This window comes from Lissotriton helveticus, chromosome 6 (assembly GCF_964261635.1).
Source record: "Lissotriton helveticus chromosome 6, aLisHel1.1, whole genome shotgun sequence".
Classification (NCBI taxonomy): Eukaryota; Metazoa; Chordata; class Amphibia; order Caudata; family Salamandridae; genus Lissotriton; species Lissotriton helveticus.
The window spans coordinates 1,246,857,410-1,246,874,727 of NC_136067.1; the positions used below are offsets into that span (position 1 = coordinate 1,246,857,410).

A 17,318-nucleotide genomic window follows, 5' to 3' on the forward strand; every position below is an offset into this window, starting at 1 on the left:
TAGGTAAGTGACCTTTTTATACATTTTAATGTATGCATTCTAGTGTACATTAAACTTTACAAATGAGTGTTGTGAACTAAACATTAAAACCCGTTATACATATTTTGCTCACGTCCGTTCATGTCTTATAACATAACATAACATAACAGGTGTATTTGTAAAGCGCACGTTCGCCCCAGCAACAGGGCATCTTGGCGCTGAAATAACAGATGTATATTGTCCTAGCACATTGGTTACAATATCTACAACAATTCACACACATAGACTTGGAGACACCGGCCAACGGACAGCAAGTAACACAATTAAACATCATCCAAATTCCCCACCTTTTTCTTTTAAGATCGTTCCAGGAGAGGGGAGAGCTGCAACGTTTTTGGTTAAAGGTGGATAGTGCAATGGAATGCCAATTGGGGTGGCAGGTTCTGTAATGCCCAGAATGAGGAAAATATTAGGATGGAATGAAGTGATGTAGACTGAGCATGTGAGCATGAAGACCTATTGATTCAATATGTACATAACTTTGACTGGAAAATGTGAACAATAGTAAAAATTCGAGTTGTACAACTTAAAATGGCTGAGGTATAGCAAGTTCTGAAGTCGAAACGCATATACTATATATGACAATTGTGGAATGTTCAATTTAGGAAATGAGGATCATGGGAGACAGATGAATTATTTTTTCTCTATGAATTTCTGGAATCTAGTTATGGCCGACAAGCACTAATTCAGGAGACTTGCTATGTATAGGCTTTAAAGTGTGCTACCCATCTTGTTAACAGGTGGAAAAACTAGCAAAATTAATCTTGGTTCAACGGTGAACTGTTATAACCACGTGAATAAAGAACACTTCTTCAATATGATTATTATAGTGAAGAACAATGGGTGTATCAATTAAATTCATTAACTTTATTCAGTTTCCTTCAATTTACAAAAACCATAAAAGTACATGGATAAAAACATATTATTTAAAAAGAGGAGAACGTATAAAATATCCTTATCACCGGATGTTAAAATAGATGAATAAAAAATTATCAAAATGAATTGACAAAGTCAGTCTAGCTGGTACATATATACATACATATAAAGTTCAGTGCTAGAAAATAGAGGACAGAGCTGGTGATCTTTCAAACAGCATAAGGAAAAAATCTTAGCCTAGACAATTGTGTCCTGTATGTCACAACAGTGCTACTCCAAGTTTTCACTGTGCCTAATGCAGAATTTCAAAAAATTTGCAATATTTTTAGTCATACACTCTGCATCCAAAAACTGTAGGGCAAGAAAAGCTGGTCGGCAATATCTGATGCCTAGAATCCTTAGAACAGGTGTTATCCAGCGAGTCCTAAATTACTTGTAAAATTTACAAAACAGCACAAACTGTAGGGATGACTGCACAGAATTATCGTCACAGGGGCAAGTTGGCATTGTTTTCACCCAATCGTTCATTTTTGGGAAGGATATAAGATGGTGAAAAATGCTCAGTCTAAACCGGGTCAAGACAAACCTATCATAACTACTTAAATCATATGTCAAGTATGTTTGAATAGTTAAGGTCGTCTGAATTGTTCAATTCTGTTGGACTGAACATTTGTTTACTTCCCCCAAAAGCCTGAGCCCTTCCAGGTGGCTCATGCACTGTTTTTTAAACAATCTCCTGGGAATCTGTGCTATCAAAGTTGGGTTGTAATAATACTTTTCAAGCCCCAGATCAAATAGGATTTTTTTTTACGTACATGAGCCACTCGATCTTATGCGAGTTATCAAGGATGAGGCAATCTTTCAAAAGGTCCTGATTTAACATTGTTTTAGGGATTGAACAAATACGGTGCCATAACAGAACCGATTGTGATTTAATTAGATCAGTAATATAAGTAATGCCCAATTCGGTATGGCAGATATATGTAGCGGCACCGCGTGGAACTGCCAATAGATATCTTAAAAAGGCATTTTCCACTTTCTGTAGTGCCTCTACCCCTCCATACAGCCAGATACCTGGCCCATATATCGCTGTAATAATACAATTAGCTTTATATATCTGGAGCATCTCAACTGGTGACCTCTTTCCTAACCTCTGTGAGAAGTTAACCAGTGACGTTGTGGCCCTCATAAAGAGGATTTTTCTGGCACTTATTGCTTGTTTCCATGTACCCTTATCATCGACTGCTATCCCTAAATATGGGTATTTCTTGGTGGTATCTAGCTTTACTTGGTCTATGAAAATATCTTTTTGTTTCTTTGATCCAGTCACGCAGTTCATAATAAATGTCTTTTTGATGTTAATTTTTAAGTCTAGGTTGGCCATATAATTATAATATCTATTGAGGGCACGTTGTAGCTTGAGGGAAGTACGAGCCAGGATCACGGCATCATCCACATAGAGTAGGACGGGTATTGGGCGCTTCTGAAGCAATGGTAAGTCCTGGCAACCCTCCAACATGACTTGTACTAAGCCATTAGTGTAGAGTGTAAATAGGAAGGGGGCCAGGACACAACCCTGCCTGACCCCCCTCTCCACATTGAAAGGTGCTGTGCGTTCCCCCACCTTACCAAACCTGACCCTAGCCGTGGCATTCGAGTACAAATCTCTTAGAAAATGTACTATGGGTGTCTCCACACCCATCTTTTCTAAGATACGCCAAAGTTTATCATGACTCACACAGTCGAATGCGGCGCTTAGATCAACATACGCCGTATAGAGATTCCCTCCTTTGGCTTTAGTGCATTTCCCCATTAGAAGAGCTAGGTTAAGACCTTGCTCCACGGTACCCAGTCCCTCCCTGAATCTAAATTGTAGGTCTGACAGTACTTTGGTATCTTCCACCCAAAGCTGTAACCGGTTTAAGATGATTCGGCCTGCTACTTTTCCCAAAGAATCTAATAGTGATATGGGACGGTAGCAGGCTGGGTTCTCTCGGTCACCTTTCTTGAATATTGGCACCAAGATTGATTCAGACCATAATTTATTTGGGCCTACTGTACAAGTAGCCATTAGGACTCTTGTCAATAGAGGGATTCATAGATCCATATTATGTTTAAAAAGGTCTACAGGGACACCATTAAGCATGAGCACAAAATCCGCTCCGATCGCGGATTTTGCGGATTTTCGGTAAATTCGTGGTCCGCGAACTCTCGCGAATTTACCGAAAATCCGCAATCCGCGAGCGGCGGATTCCGCGGTCAAAAGTTCAAAGCCTAATTTATGATGGCGCCGGCAAGCTGCCAGCGCCATCCTCAAATAGTTACTTAATTAGCTTCAACAGGAAGCTCTAACAGATAAGATACAGCAGGGGCTCGAGCGCCTGCTTTATTTTATCAGTTGGAGCTTCCTGTTGAAGCTAATTAAGTAACTTTTTCAGGATGGCGCTGGCAGCTTGCCGGCGCCATCGTAAATTATTTACAATGGGGAAAAACGGTGGTGTCTTCTTGAATAAATATGAAGGGCAGGGTTCATTCTGGCACGACGGTCCTGGCACAAAAAATAAACCTCAACAGGAAACACTTGCAGATATCAATAAAGCATGTGCCCTAGTTGAAGCTTAAATTCAGTGACTCATTCATCAGCCCAAAATCAATCGTGAGCGTTGTGGAGGCTGGGCAGGTGTGCCTTCTTCCCAAATATACCATCGAAAATCCGCTGTGATGCAGGCCAGAGGCATTTGCATCTTTGACTTTCACGAGCGCACTCCCCGTGCTGTTCCTGTGACCAGGAGCTTCTGTCTCTTAATCTGCTGCTCTGATCGGTCTCTGACCTTTTATACACACAAGAGGCATGTGCGCTCGCATGGAAGCCCCGTCCGTTTGGCCCCGCCCACACACTCGAGGAAGCCCCGCCCCCAAATCCGCCGATCCGTGAATTCGCAAATTCGTGAATCGTGGATCCGCAAAATCCGCCCATGCTTAGACACCATCAGGGCCTGGGGCCTTACCACCTTTGCTCGCCTTTAGTGCCTGCTAAACATCAATTAGGGTAATCTCAAGAGGAATAGGGCAACTTTGGGTTGTGAATAATCATTTATCATAGAATTGCCAGTGCTTACATGGTGAGTCTCATCTATATGTAGGCCAAAAATACTGGAGAAGTGTTTTACCCAGTGTTTCTCTTCAACTGCAATTTCTATTGTTGGTGCATCATTCGTTTCTAAGAGAAACTGAGCTTTGACGGTCCTCCAGAAAGCAGTAATATCGTTATCATTGCAGCTTTTATGCAACGTCTCCCAAGTTTCTTTTCTAATTTCAGCTTTCCTAAGCTTCATCGCCTGATTGTATTCTTTTCTCAGCCGGCTTATTTCATTTCTATCCCTCAGAGCCTTATTTAAGGTGGGTTTTAAGTTCGAGTATGCTTTTGTACATGCCTTGTTAAACCAGCCTTTAGTTTTACCCTTACGTTGTTTATGGTCAGCATAGAGAGATTTATTTATTACTTCCGTTATTACTTTAAAATGACTTAGGACCTCAGTTGGTGAGATTAGAGGGTCCAGACATTTTAATATAGAATCTGGGATTTTGATATTACCGTTTGTGTAATTATTTGTGGGTCAACTCTATCCCATTTCATCGAATACCCATTTACTTTGTCAATTTTCAGGTTGCTTTGCCCGTACTTTCTCTCCAAATTATTAGAGCCTCGTCCAGATGGACAAAGTATTAAAACACTATTTGGGTAGTGATCACTAATCGCAATATCATGCGTACTAAAATTCTTCAAGCGGGAAGCAAACCTACTTGGGACAAAAATAAAATTGATTGTTGTTTTAGCTCCTCTTCCGTTAAAAGTATGTTTAAAAAGTAAAGGGGGAGACGTCAGTTCATTTGCAAAACTCAATTCCAATAAACTTTGTGTTTCATTTAGACATTCCCCAAATTGTGAGTGTGAAAAATGGGTTAGATTTAGATCGTTTTCATCTAACAAATCACAGGTTGAGTTTCCATTTGAGCCACTAAGCATTAAATGAAAGTCCCCTCCCCATAGCTAGCGCTTGGGCTACTGTTTGGAGGAACAGAGCGTTTTTTAGGGAAGTCTAAAATCGTTTCTTTGTTGGTTTTAAAAGTAAACTTTGTTGCACAAAATTCTCACTGCTTGTTAAATTGCCTCATACTTGCATTTTAAATGATTACACACACCGCTGATTAGAGCGGGATCTTCTGTCTGTCCGGGGGCTCCAGCGCCATTTTGGGTGAGGAGGTGCCACTCAAGGGCGCCATTTTGCAGAGCGCACTAGTGGCTGGGCCAGACACGCGGGCTGCCTATTTAATCCAGGCAATGCAAGCACGCAGCGCGCTCGCCGATGGCGCGTCGGAGGCAAGCCCGTCTGCGCTCTGACCGTGCTTAGGGCTAGTCATGATGCCCGTATGGGGAACCAGGGATGCCGTGCTGTGTATACAAGGACTAAGCTACTGGAAATAGGTAAGTAAGTAGAGTTTGGTAATAGTAATTACAACCCCGCTAAAACGAAGGCTAATAAGGTTGGGAACACTAGACTAAGCTGTGGATTGATCAACTGCAGGTCGCTGGTCAAGCACTACACAGAAATCTCTATACTGATTGAAGATCTGAAGTTAGATGTATTATTCCTAACCGAAACCTGGATTCGAGCAGAATCCGCACTCGAAATAGGATTTGCCTGCCCAAAGGGCTTTAATATCCTACATAACCCAAGGCCTAATGGCAGAGGAGGAGGGGTTGGAATGATCTATAAAGAAGAACTGCATTTCGCCTCAATAAAAGTGGAAGAGGTTAGTGGGCTAGAGCTTATGGGTTTCTCGTTACAGGAACCCAAAGGTAGCCAACTCACGGGATTGGTCTGTTATAGACCACCGGGGAGCGTCAACCATTATCAAGACGCCCTGGATAATATTACCAATCTTTCCCTTGCACACTCCAGAATGATCATCCTTGGTGATTTTTATTTGTGGGAGAATGCCTCCTTGGGTAACCATCTGAGAGAACTGACACACACCTGTGCCAACCTAAACCTGCAACAACTGGTTAAACTCCCGACTCACCAAGGTGGTCATAAACTTGACCTGCTCTTTGCCAATGCCTAGGAAACTGAGGTTCTGAGTGTCACACCTCAGAACTGGACTGACCATCACCTAGTCTCATTTCAAACCCTACTCCCAGAACACACGGGACAAGCCAAGACACCTGTGGCATTTAGGGTCGGAAGAGAATGGGCGAAGCTGGGTAGGTCAGGGGCCACACTAACTTCACCACCAGACAGCCTCTTCTGCGCCTCCGCATCAGTGAAGACTAATTAGAACACCTATCAGAACTATATTGTGAGTGCATTGGATCGAATAATCCCGATAAAGAAAATAAAAATAAGAAATAAAACATCAGCACCATGGTATAATGATGAATTGAGACATCTACGTCTGCTGTGTAAGAAGGCGGAAAGGAAATGGAGGACGGGCTACTTGGAGGGAGACAGGCTTGAGCTGAAAGCAGCACAGACTGCGTATAAACAACGGATCCTAGGCTGCAAGGCCCAGTTCTATGCTAACTCCATCTCGCACGCCTCTAATGGGACTAGAGAACTCTTCAGGATAGTCAGAGACTTATCAGCTCCAACATGTCTGAGTACTAAAGTGGTGGCTTCCCAGGAACTATGCAATGACATTGCTCTGCATTTCCTGGATAAAGTGGGAAAGATTGTTAGATCACTTGAGGTGCTTAACACCGACACCCACCCCCATAGACCATTGGAGACGGAGGGGGCCCGAGCCAATTATACACTCTTGTTGGCTTTCAGCCTCTCTCTGCTCCACCTTCAGTGAGGTAGTGCAAAATATATCCTCAGGATCTCCTTCTGACCCTTTGTCACAGAAAATATGGAAAACCTATGGCCGTGAAACTCTTCCCTGGCTTAGACAGATATGCAATCAGTCATTGGAAACAGGAACTGTCCCGGGGGAATGAAAACACGCCGTGGTGACACCACTGATTAGAAAACCTTCTTTAGACCCCACAAACCCAGTCAACTTTCGCCCAATGTCGCTGCTTCCCTTTCCTATTAAAATCTTGGAGAGGGTTGTAAGCAGCTCCTTGTCAGACTTCTTTGAGGAACATCACTTGTTGGACAAGGATCAGTTTGGGTTTCGGCCGGCGCACGGGACAGAGTCTGCTCTCTTGACTATGCTGGACAACCTACGAATGAGGGCCGACAACGGGAATGGTGCAGTATTGGTACTTCTCGATATGTTGGCCGCGTTCGACACGGTAAGCCACCCAATCCTATTAGAGAGACTGTAAAAGATGGGGGTCAGGGGTAAAGCCTTGCAATGGCTTGGCTCCTATCTGACAGATAGAGAACAGACAGTTTCTATGGTACCTTTCACCTCCTGCAAGACGCCGGTCACTCATGGGGTGCCTCAGGGTTCTGCTATTAGCCCTGTTCTCTTTAATGCCTATTTACAGCCGCTGTTTTCCATCATCAAATCGTTCGGGGTTGACCTAGTCAACTACGCGGACGATACGAGGTTGGCATTTTCTCTAGAAGGAGAACAGGCAGTTCCCCTGGAGCACTTCCAAGAGTGTATGCGCCACACCGCGGATTGGCTGCGGAGGAACTCTCTGCAGTTCAATAGCGGAAAAACTGAAGTGCTCCACTGCTCCCCTGCAAGGCCGACCATCTGTTCCCCACTGGAGTTGAGATTCACTCCGGAGGAAGATCCACTGACCCCGGCCAATACAGTGCGGAACCTGGGGGTCCTAATAGACAAAAACCTCCAGATGGAGTCGCAGGCATCCAAGACTGCAAATGTGTGCTTTGGTCTGTTGCGCCTGCTTCGTCGAATACTTCCCATGTTGCCAAAGGAATTGCGCGCTATGGTAGTAAGCAGTACAGTGCTGAGCAGACTGGACTATTGTAACTCTCTATATTTAGGAGCCCCCCAGTACATCTTTCAGGGGCTGCAAAGAGTCCAGTCTGCGGCGGCAAAATTGGTACTGGGGTTGCGACGTGACTCTTCTTCCACCTCTGCACTGAGGCAGCTCCACTGGCTACCAATCAGGGAAAGGGTTCTTTTCAAATCACTCTGCCAGGTATTTAGGGCCTCACATGAGATGGGCACAATCCCATTACAGGAAAGATTTTCCTGGTATCTCCCTCAGAGACAGCTCCGGTCCTCTGGTACCGGTTTGCTGGCAGTCAGAAAATGTAAACGCTCCCGTATGGGGGGGGGGGGACTTTTAGTGTGGTAGGGGCACAGTTATGGAACAAGGTACCACAAATGATTAGACAGAGTGTCTCGCTAATCGAATTTAGGAAAGGCCTGAAAACCTGGCTTTTCCCAAAACTCTGATCTATGTTCCATTCTCTCTCTTCATCAACCAGCTGACCAAGTATCTGGACATCTAAAAAGCACCAGGATACCCGTAGGGTGGCAGTAGCGCTATATAAGTATAGTTACAATACAATACAATACAATATGATACAAACACTTTTGGAACTTTTGTGCTGTAATTTCAAGAGGGCATAGCGGATATCTCTTAAGGTTTTAATCAGGCTTTCTTTGTGCAAATTAATATAAAAATGTACCACGAGGAACCGTTCTTTATTACTCATATCTAAAATTATAAGTTGAAAATGTATTTCTGATTTAAAGAAAGTTATCTGGTTTATCCCCAAGAGATTCAAGATATAAGTAATCAAACCGCCCTTCGCGCTTCTGCAATTTGAAGGGGTGGCAGGGGTAAAAGTAGGTCTTATATCCCTCAGAGTGTATTTCCACTGTAGCCCAAGTCTCTTGAAAGCAGAGTAGGTCAAATTTCCCAGTGAAATTTGACCGTAGAACGTTACTAGTTTTAGATCTCAAACCCGCTATGTTCCAAAATAAAATGTTCAAGATTTTCTCATTACTGCTACCTGTCTGAGTCCCATCAAAAACATTCAGGGTTTTTTTTTTGTTACTATCCACCTGACTCCTATTGTGTACAGTAAACCTTAAATGGGCTTCAGTGTTCCTCCCAGCCCCCCGTTTTCCCTGTTTTTTCTCCAAATATATGTGCGATTCAAGACTACTATCCTCAGGTTCCTTATTTATTAGAGAGAATTGTCGGTTGAGTCCGCTATTGCCTGCTAAGTCTAATACTGTGGTATCCATACATACAAACTCAGGAATGGTATGTTCTGCCTTAAGAATCGGAAATTAACAGAGCTGTGTGTCCTCGAGCCCTGACAGGGTAGAAAATCTGTGAACAGTAGGGTATTTATACCTATATCCTTCCATTACCTCATTATTTATAAAACCTCTCTCTCTCACAGGGACATGTGTCGGGGGATACAAGAAACCTAAGGGAAGTACATTTATCTCTTTGGCTGATACAAAATTAGTGTCGGCCATCTGAAGATTTTTTTCTACTAAAAATGGTGTTTTAAGGGTCAGAACAATACAATCGCCTGGTAGCGAATTCCTACTCTTACCCACCCACTGGACCCTTCTAGCCATCTTAAATTCAGCAAATAGTTGTTCAGTCAGCCCAGTTTTCCTTCCTAGCCAATAAATTGTTTTATTTCTTAATGTATCCCATGAATCATTTTCTGTTGGCTCTAATTGTGGGGCATTAGCCAGGATAATTATTTAAGGTGTTGCCTCAGGAGGCAAATCTAGCTGTTGATCAGTCTTCGTCCAGGAATTTAAATTTTTGTGGGTTTGGAAAATCTCTAATTGTGTTGGGTGCCAGGGCTTTTCGGGCAGTTGGTTAGGTCAAAAAACAGTTGGAGTCCCCGAAACCCTCCTCTTACCATCCCCAACCTCAGCTATGGGGGGGAAGGTTGCGGTGCGGACTTTGGTGAAGTTATTCTTTCCTAGGGGATTTGGCCATGGCTGAATATAACACTCCGCCCCTTTGTGTGTGTTCAGAACCAGGGTCTACCCTTATCGAATTAGGGTTTGTTCCATTATCGTTATTATGATCAGTAGATGGCTGTTTAAAATGTTTTCCCTGGTCTGTGTGCTTAGCCAATGAGGCTTCAATAGTAGTTAATCTATCACTCATCTTATCTAGTGTAATTCTCACATAAAGGTCGAGCCTTTACACTAATGCTGTTAGACTCTTAACGTCATTGCCATGTGTACTGGGACTGTTATGTACACAGCTTTATTTCTAGATGCGCATTTTCTTTGGCCTGCCTGCCCTTTTTCCCTGACCACCCTGGTTTCCCTGTTTTGTGCCGCCACTAGGCAAGATCTTTAAACTCTTATTTGTACTACCATCGCCATCTTCCACAGTCGTAGAGATTGGATGTTTTGATTTTTTTCTGGGGGCGCTGCACTAGAGAATCTAGATCTATTAATATTTCGTCAGAATTGTGTTAAATACAGCCATTTCCAGACGTCTTTGTTTTTAAAGAACACGTGGAATCCCGTTTCCCCGAGTCAATAGTAACACAAGACGAACCAAACTCAAGTGATTCTTCAACGGATAATATCTGCTTGTCTAAGGCCCCCATTGCCCCTGTTAAATAGCTCAAAAGTGTTTGTTGAGTGTCACTAGCGAGGCTTTTTTTAGGCGAGGGCTTGTTACTATTGAGTTTTCTTTTACCCATTGTTCACTAGAGTATGCTATATAATCCTTAAAGTCTTTCATACCAAACAGGCGAGGTACAGTATGCCAATAGCAATTTCTAGATTCCCTCTAAACCCCTGGCCGGGTCAAATTTGCAACACCGCCTCAGGGCAATAGAATTCAATATACTGGATACAATTTAATAATCAAAATAGCTCCTTACTAATATTTTCCCACAGTTCCTCAGTACACCGTCGATCCAAGAGGGTGGGCCCAGCCCAGCCTCATTCGGGCACAGATGGGCAAGGACGAGCCCGCGCACGTCCCGCGCCGTGGGAGACCCCGTTAGCCTTATGCACCCGAGATCCGATGAAGCTGCCCCTCAACTCTCGCGAGACCGCGCTGCCCTCTGGGTGTTTAAGTCCGGGCCCTTCGCGGTCCGCGGTGGAGGAAGCAGGTCCGGAAACAGCGGGGCCACAGGAGCAAAGAACAGGAATCCCTCACAGTGACAGCAACAAGGTAGGCAGAAATATAGAAGGACGTGAAATTTTTGACATTTTTCCAGTCAAAATACCAGGAAATCAATAAATATTGGTTCATCTGGCATTGGCTGCATATTCCTTGTCTGTATGTAAGTGCAATGAGCTGAGCCCTTGCTGCAGAAATCTGTACACATCAGAATCGTGGCTGGCTCCATCTTTCAAAATTCCTTTAGGAAATAGCATGTGCAATGTCTATTAGCTACATTTAGCAACATAGAGCTACAAAACTTGATAACACACCGTATAAAGGACAAAGACGTAATCATCTTCTTCATCTATGACCAACATTGGTATTAACATTATTAGTTGACATTGGGTAAAGAGGAGTGCAATGGTTTACTCTTAAGGCTCTGCTGTGCTGAAATTTAAATGCCCACATTTTAAAGAAAGACCTCTCCAAGTTCGAGAAAAGGCATTATACGACAAATCTAGCTCCAAAGGAAAAGAAAACTTCAAACAGTATCTTGGCAAAGAAAGTGAACAGCAGAAACACAATAATTAAGCACTGTTTTCTACTACAGCTACTATATAAAATAGGCAGGATCTATTCATTACTATAGCTCATAAATCTTTACAATTACAGATTCAGCAGAGATTACTGAGGCCATGAATGTGCATCATATCTTTTTACTTATAGACTAAGAGCATGTTTTAGAGTTTGGTGGACTGTTTACTCCGTCTCAGTGTGAGTATATGATATGATATATCAATCACGTTGTGACAGACTAACCTGACTAACCTGTTCGGCAAACTCCAAGGGCCTGATTACAAGTTAAGTGGTTGATTTTATCTTGTGTACTAACCTCTGTTTACAGATGGACGGAATGTTGAGTGTGCTTTTATTTAACACATCTGATAGTCATCGTATCCGGTAAATAACCCAACATTCATTACATTTAGCAGGCCAAATCTGCCGATATTTAGCAGAGTAAAACATACCTTATTTACCGTATCATGCAGATTTTTGCCTCAACTTGTAATCAGGCCTTACCAGGACATAGTCCTTTTTAAACAACACTTCCAGCCAACATAGTTTCAATGTAACCTAATTTCCATATTCGATTTTATCCTTCCTTGGCTTTTGAGTCTGTGTTCAGTGCTCCATTATGTTCAAGCTAGGTTCACTCAATGTAAGTGCCAATAGATACAGACATGCATATATGCATACATTGTTTCCCTTCTACTCGCATTCGTACATCATATGAAGGCTATAAATTCAACTATTTAATGGCTGGTGCTGATGGCAATAACAGTATATTTTACCTTTTTTGTAGGAGTCTGATGCAACTAAGCTGCTGATGTAGTGATATATTCCATTCATGCACTGAAACCTTCCGTGCAGCATTTCCAGAAGTCTAGTTATAAATTTTGAAGACTGAAAAGAGAGATCTTTAATCAGTTTATCTATTTTCTGTTTTATTTCAGAATATGATTGCAATACTATTGCTGACAGCTAATTACCTCTGATAAACACTTCAGCTGCCTCTTGCAATTCTGTAACTATTTCCCTAAGGATATCATGGCTATGCCATGTAGTGCCCCATGTATCTTCTTTTTTGGTCTCCCTGACAGTTGCAGCTGTCTGTCAGAGCCCTCATGTTAACAATACAGTACTACATACATACTACCTGCAGCACAGGGACATTGGACTTTTGTGAGCCCCCTACAACCTTTGTCTCTAGGCATTTTTTAAGACTGGACATTGTTTGGGCGTGAACTCTGGTCACTGCCATGAATTGTGTTGTTGGTCAATCAGCTTCGGAGCCATGCCTACTGTGACTGACATCATTTTAAAGGGAAAGCTGAAAAAGAGAAGTGGGCACTTCACAATAAGCAGAAGCCAAAAATAAAACTTTAAAGACTCAGACCTTAGTCACACTTTGGTGTCTGGAAATGGACTATAATAAGGGGAGGTTGAGACACCAACATTTTACATTTGTCATCTGCCCAAGCAGCCAGATGGGCTGTGTGAGAAGGTGTGAGAAGGGGAAGGTCTGCAAGACTTCTGCCTGTGAACTGGTATGGGGCAAGTGCCTACTAATCTCCCTGCTGGGTAGGGGGAACATCCCCCAGGACACCAGGATCAACTTCCCTGTGCTCTTGGTGCACCAGTGTCTGCCTGCTTGCCAAGACCAGTGTACTCCATGAGGAAGAGGAGAGCATAGGATGGAGTGAGGTCAAGTGGGGAACCCTGCAAGATGTTCCCTGAGTGAGGTGCAAAGCTATGCACTGATCGGGTCTTTGCCCAAGTGCAGTTTTGGCTCAATGATCCCCATATGCCAGGAGAGTTCCACCAGAGGCTAGGTCATGTATAGGACTGGGCAAAACCAAACTGCTGTGCTGCAGTAACCCCTTATGTAAGAGGAGGCCACCGGTAAAGTTACTACTGCCAGAAGCACTGGGACTCGTAACTGTCTTGGTGGCGGCACTTGCAGCAAGATATTCTGTGCACATGCTGTCAAGTACCATAGCAACCCCGTATGCTGGGAGGAGTTGCCAATACCAATTTTGTTGAGGGATTTGGTCACTGCCTGAAGGAAAGACTGAGGCTACATTCAGCGGGTTGGACCCGCACTGCAAGGGTACTGCCCTGTGTTACACCCTCGCTGAACCCCAGTTGGGAGCTGACGGAAGGATTATACAAGCCTCACTGGGTAAAGACAATATACCACATCTTTGTGAGCGGAGAGCTGCTTTGTGAACTCAGAAGGACTCCAGCTGGGCCACTCTGGAGAGAGAGCCTGTGTTGGCAGTTGCTGATGTGTGGGCAATGAGCAGCCTGACTATTCTAAGCTGAGCCAGACTCATGGGTGCTCGCCCAGAGGGCACCCGTTGCATGGCTGAACTCTTCCAAGCTGTGAAAGCAATTCTGGCATGAACTGGACTAGTGCGGCCCCAGGGAACTCGCAGCTAACACTGTTGTAGCGGCACAAGAAGGGCACAAAGTTCCCCAATGTGGGTAGGAGTGTTAAACTAGCACAGAAAGAGAGGAAAAAAGGGTGGGGAATTTCCCTTTTTGGAACTAAAACCCTCACACACCTAGCAAGCTAGGTGTCATGCTTCATCGTATGGGTTCTGCTCCTCGTCAGACTGGCGCTGCAATGTCTGACGGGCACCCGCGAAGGGGCTATTTACCGGAGATCTTCTGTTCCTGCCATATTGTGCATGCGTGTAAGAGGGGAGAGTAAACGCGGGTAAATGTGTAGTCGTGAAGTGAGTGTGAGTTAAAAAAGGTTAGTCAATCCAATAGGGACTTTATTAGTATGGTTGACTCCCTTGATTAAAAGGTGGGAGGGGAGATGTGTACTGGTGTAAGGTTCACAGTAAAAATCTACTACCCTCAGATAAGGTCAACATGTTTCTTGCATTCTCAGCAATTCGTCAGGACCTAAGTGCAATGTACTACACAGTGAATAAAGAAATACAACCTTTAAGTCTTGAGATCAGTGGTTGTGCAAGCCGAATGGTCCTGCCCCTAATGGTGCAACCTAGAAGGGACAATAAACAACAGAGAAGAGCAATGAACATTAAGCTCCGTTCCTGTCTGGGTACTCTGTATTTTGCGCTAAAAACACTCACATACTGTGGGTTAAAAATTGTGGGTAAGCGTTCAAGATGAACACACAAAGTGATAGATAAAATTCTTAAGGAGATAGAGGACGAAGGTATCAACAATTCTTCAAGTAGTCAGAGTGGGGTGATGCAGTAAGAACTTACCCTAAGGATTTCCCTAAGGTGCCTCCGCAGTCAACTCCCGTGGAACCAGCACCTTTGAGTAAGGTACCTATGGGAGAAACGGGGCGTAAGGTAATTGAGACAACCTTTAGGGGGGGTGTGTGTGTGGAGCAGGAAGACAACTGTACAGAGATATATACAGGGCCCATCAAGTGTATACTCGGGGCAGAGCGATCGCTCTCGTAGGTAGCCCGTGCCTAATGCCCATGGTCTGCATGAAGGGCGGGAGCCACAAAGAAGCAGGTCTAGCTATCAGGCCCCCCGAGGGTGGAGAATCAGCTACCACTTGGAGCACACAGCTCCCCTATTCTCCCGCTGGTACTTGAGGCAACACTCGTGGAGGGAAGCAGCGGGTGCGGGTCCATGGTCGCTGAGGCCACCGGGTGGGGTAGGAGCGAGGACCAACGATAGTGGGTCAGTAACCGCGCCCCGCATTAACCCACGCAACAACAGTCAAGGGGGACCCACATGGGCGGGCGCAGGATACCGGGAGCGTTACCTGAATGATCCCGATCACGGCGTCTGCTCTTGGCATTAATGTAAACTTACCCAAAACGGCGTGCGGTCTCGGCCGTCAACACCTACCCCCACAGCGTCCGGTTGCGACTAGGAGCGACTGGTAGAGAGCTCAGGAACACCTTGAGTCTCTAATGGCCGTCTTCTTCCTGTTTCGATGGACCGCGGGGGGCGGTACCTAACGGGCCTGGGATCGCGCATGCGCGTGGAGAGCGGGACGCTAAAAACCAAGGCAGGACTGCCAGTATCGGTGAGTGGATGAGGCGGCCATGTTGGGTGTATCACAGGACTTTGGTAGTCTGTACTAAGCGAGCAAAGTTAAGCACGCGAAGTAAAGGGGCCATTCTCAAATTAGGACAACACAGGACCAAGAAGAACAAGATATACTAGCTCATTTTTCACAAAATGGTAAGATAGTATTAGGAGTTGAGATCGATGGTGCGAATGAACAAGGGAACACACCCGGTCCACTAATAGTAATTGCAAAAAGCATGGTTGTCTAGTGCCAAGGTTATGGGCATCACTAACCGTAGTGTATGGTGCAGGGGGTAGCAAGACCCTCAAAGTCAATCTGTGGGTGGGTACTCTGTTGATTGGTTACAGCCAAACAGTGCTGCGATGTTTGAAGTTAATGTTAGGGGGCAAAGAAAATCAGCGAGGACATGAATAGTGTCAGTAAGGTCCTCATCCCAAATGGCAACATGAGAATGGCCCCACAGCAGTATGGACATGGGTTTAGGAGGTATAGCCCACATGGCTAACGGGCTAACGTTGACCACGGGACGGAGTCATTAAGACCCACAGTATCTAAACTTAATTGATGCGCCCATCTCTGTTCGATCCTAAACAGCGCCTGGTAGGTGATGTTTGGATGGGATTCCAGTACCAGCCAATGTACACTATCTGCTGTATGTCCCTGTTGTGTATAATGTTCATATAGTCTGGTGTGCGTTTTAAGGTATCTTATGTTGCTCTTATGTTCAGTAATTCTCAGCTTCACTGGCCTCAATGTCATCCCGATGTAGTGTTTGTTACAGGGGCAAGTGAGTATGTAAATGCATCTAGTGCTGTTGCAATTAGTGTGTCTTCTAAGGTGCCAGACGAAAGTTTCAGTGAGGCTAATGTCTTTACATTGAAGTGTTTGTGGGCATACAGTGTATCCCCCACATGGAAAATGGCCCACTACGGGTGGGAGGTCCCACGGTGTGCTTTGGGTATTGAAGTTCTGTTTTCTTGGTCTCGTGTGGATCAGCGCGTCTTTCAGATTAGACGTGCGTTTGGATGCAAACCTGGGTCGTGGGATGTCTAGATTGCCTGTATTAATGATGTTCCAATGTTTATTTATTGTTTTCTTAATATAGGCCGAGTATTTGGTGAAGCAGGTCACGCAGGTAATGACCTCTTCAGGCTCTTTCGGGTGTGTTTCTAGTAACGTTTCCCTCGGGTTATTTAAGGCTCGTTTACAGGAGTTGTGGATAAGCCTCGTGGGATATCCTCTGTCTTGTAATTTATGTTGGAGGAGTCTGGCCTCCTGTTTGAAATCGGTCTTTGCTGTGCAGTTCCTGTGAACCCTGAGGAACTGACCGAAGGGGAGGTTGTCCCTCAGGGCCCTGGGGTGATAGCTCTCATACAGCAAAAGGCTGTTCCAGTCAGTCTCTTTACGGTATAGGGTTGTGCTCAACCCCTCTTGGTTCACACAGATTCTCAGGTCCAAAAAGGGGTGACTGTCTCTGACATGGTACCGGTGAATTTTAAAAATGGGTTTTGGAGATTGATCCATGTACAGAATGCTTCACAGGTCTCACAGTCTCCTCTGCAGAGGATGAGTATGTCGTCAATAAACCTGCGCCATAATGTTATGTTGTCAAGGAAGGGGTTCTGGGCAGTCCTAATTGTATTTTCTTCAAAGGTTGCCATGTAGATACAGGCCAGACTGGGAGCAAATGTAGAGCCCATCGAGGTCCCCTGTATTTGATGGTAGAGCTGTGTCCCATACTGAAAGAAATTCTCAGTTAAGG

The 17,318-nt window shown here is 44.5% G+C and overlaps 2 long non-coding RNA genes across 4 annotated transcripts in view; one reads left to right on the forward strand and one right to left on the reverse strand.

The window, feature by feature from the left end:
• The window catches only part of LOC144761696 (uncharacterized), a 155,446-nt gene extending 144,588 nt beyond the window's left edge, over positions 1-10,858 (reverse strand). For all 3 annotated transcript variants that reach the window (XR_013595853.1, XR_013595851.1, XR_013595852.1), the window contains exon 1: positions 10,731-10,858. This is a non-coding gene — a long non-coding RNA (uncharacterized LOC144761696). The remainder of the gene's footprint in view (positions 1-10,730) is intronic.
• Positions 10,859-10,941: 83 nt separating this feature from the next.
• Positions 10,942-17,318, forward strand: part of LOC144761697 (uncharacterized) — a 37,343-nt gene continuing 30,966 nt past the window's right edge. Inside the window, exon 1 of the long non-coding RNA XR_013595854.1 lies at positions 10,942-11,026. This is a non-coding gene — a long non-coding RNA (uncharacterized LOC144761697). The remainder of the gene's footprint in view (positions 11,027-17,318) is intronic.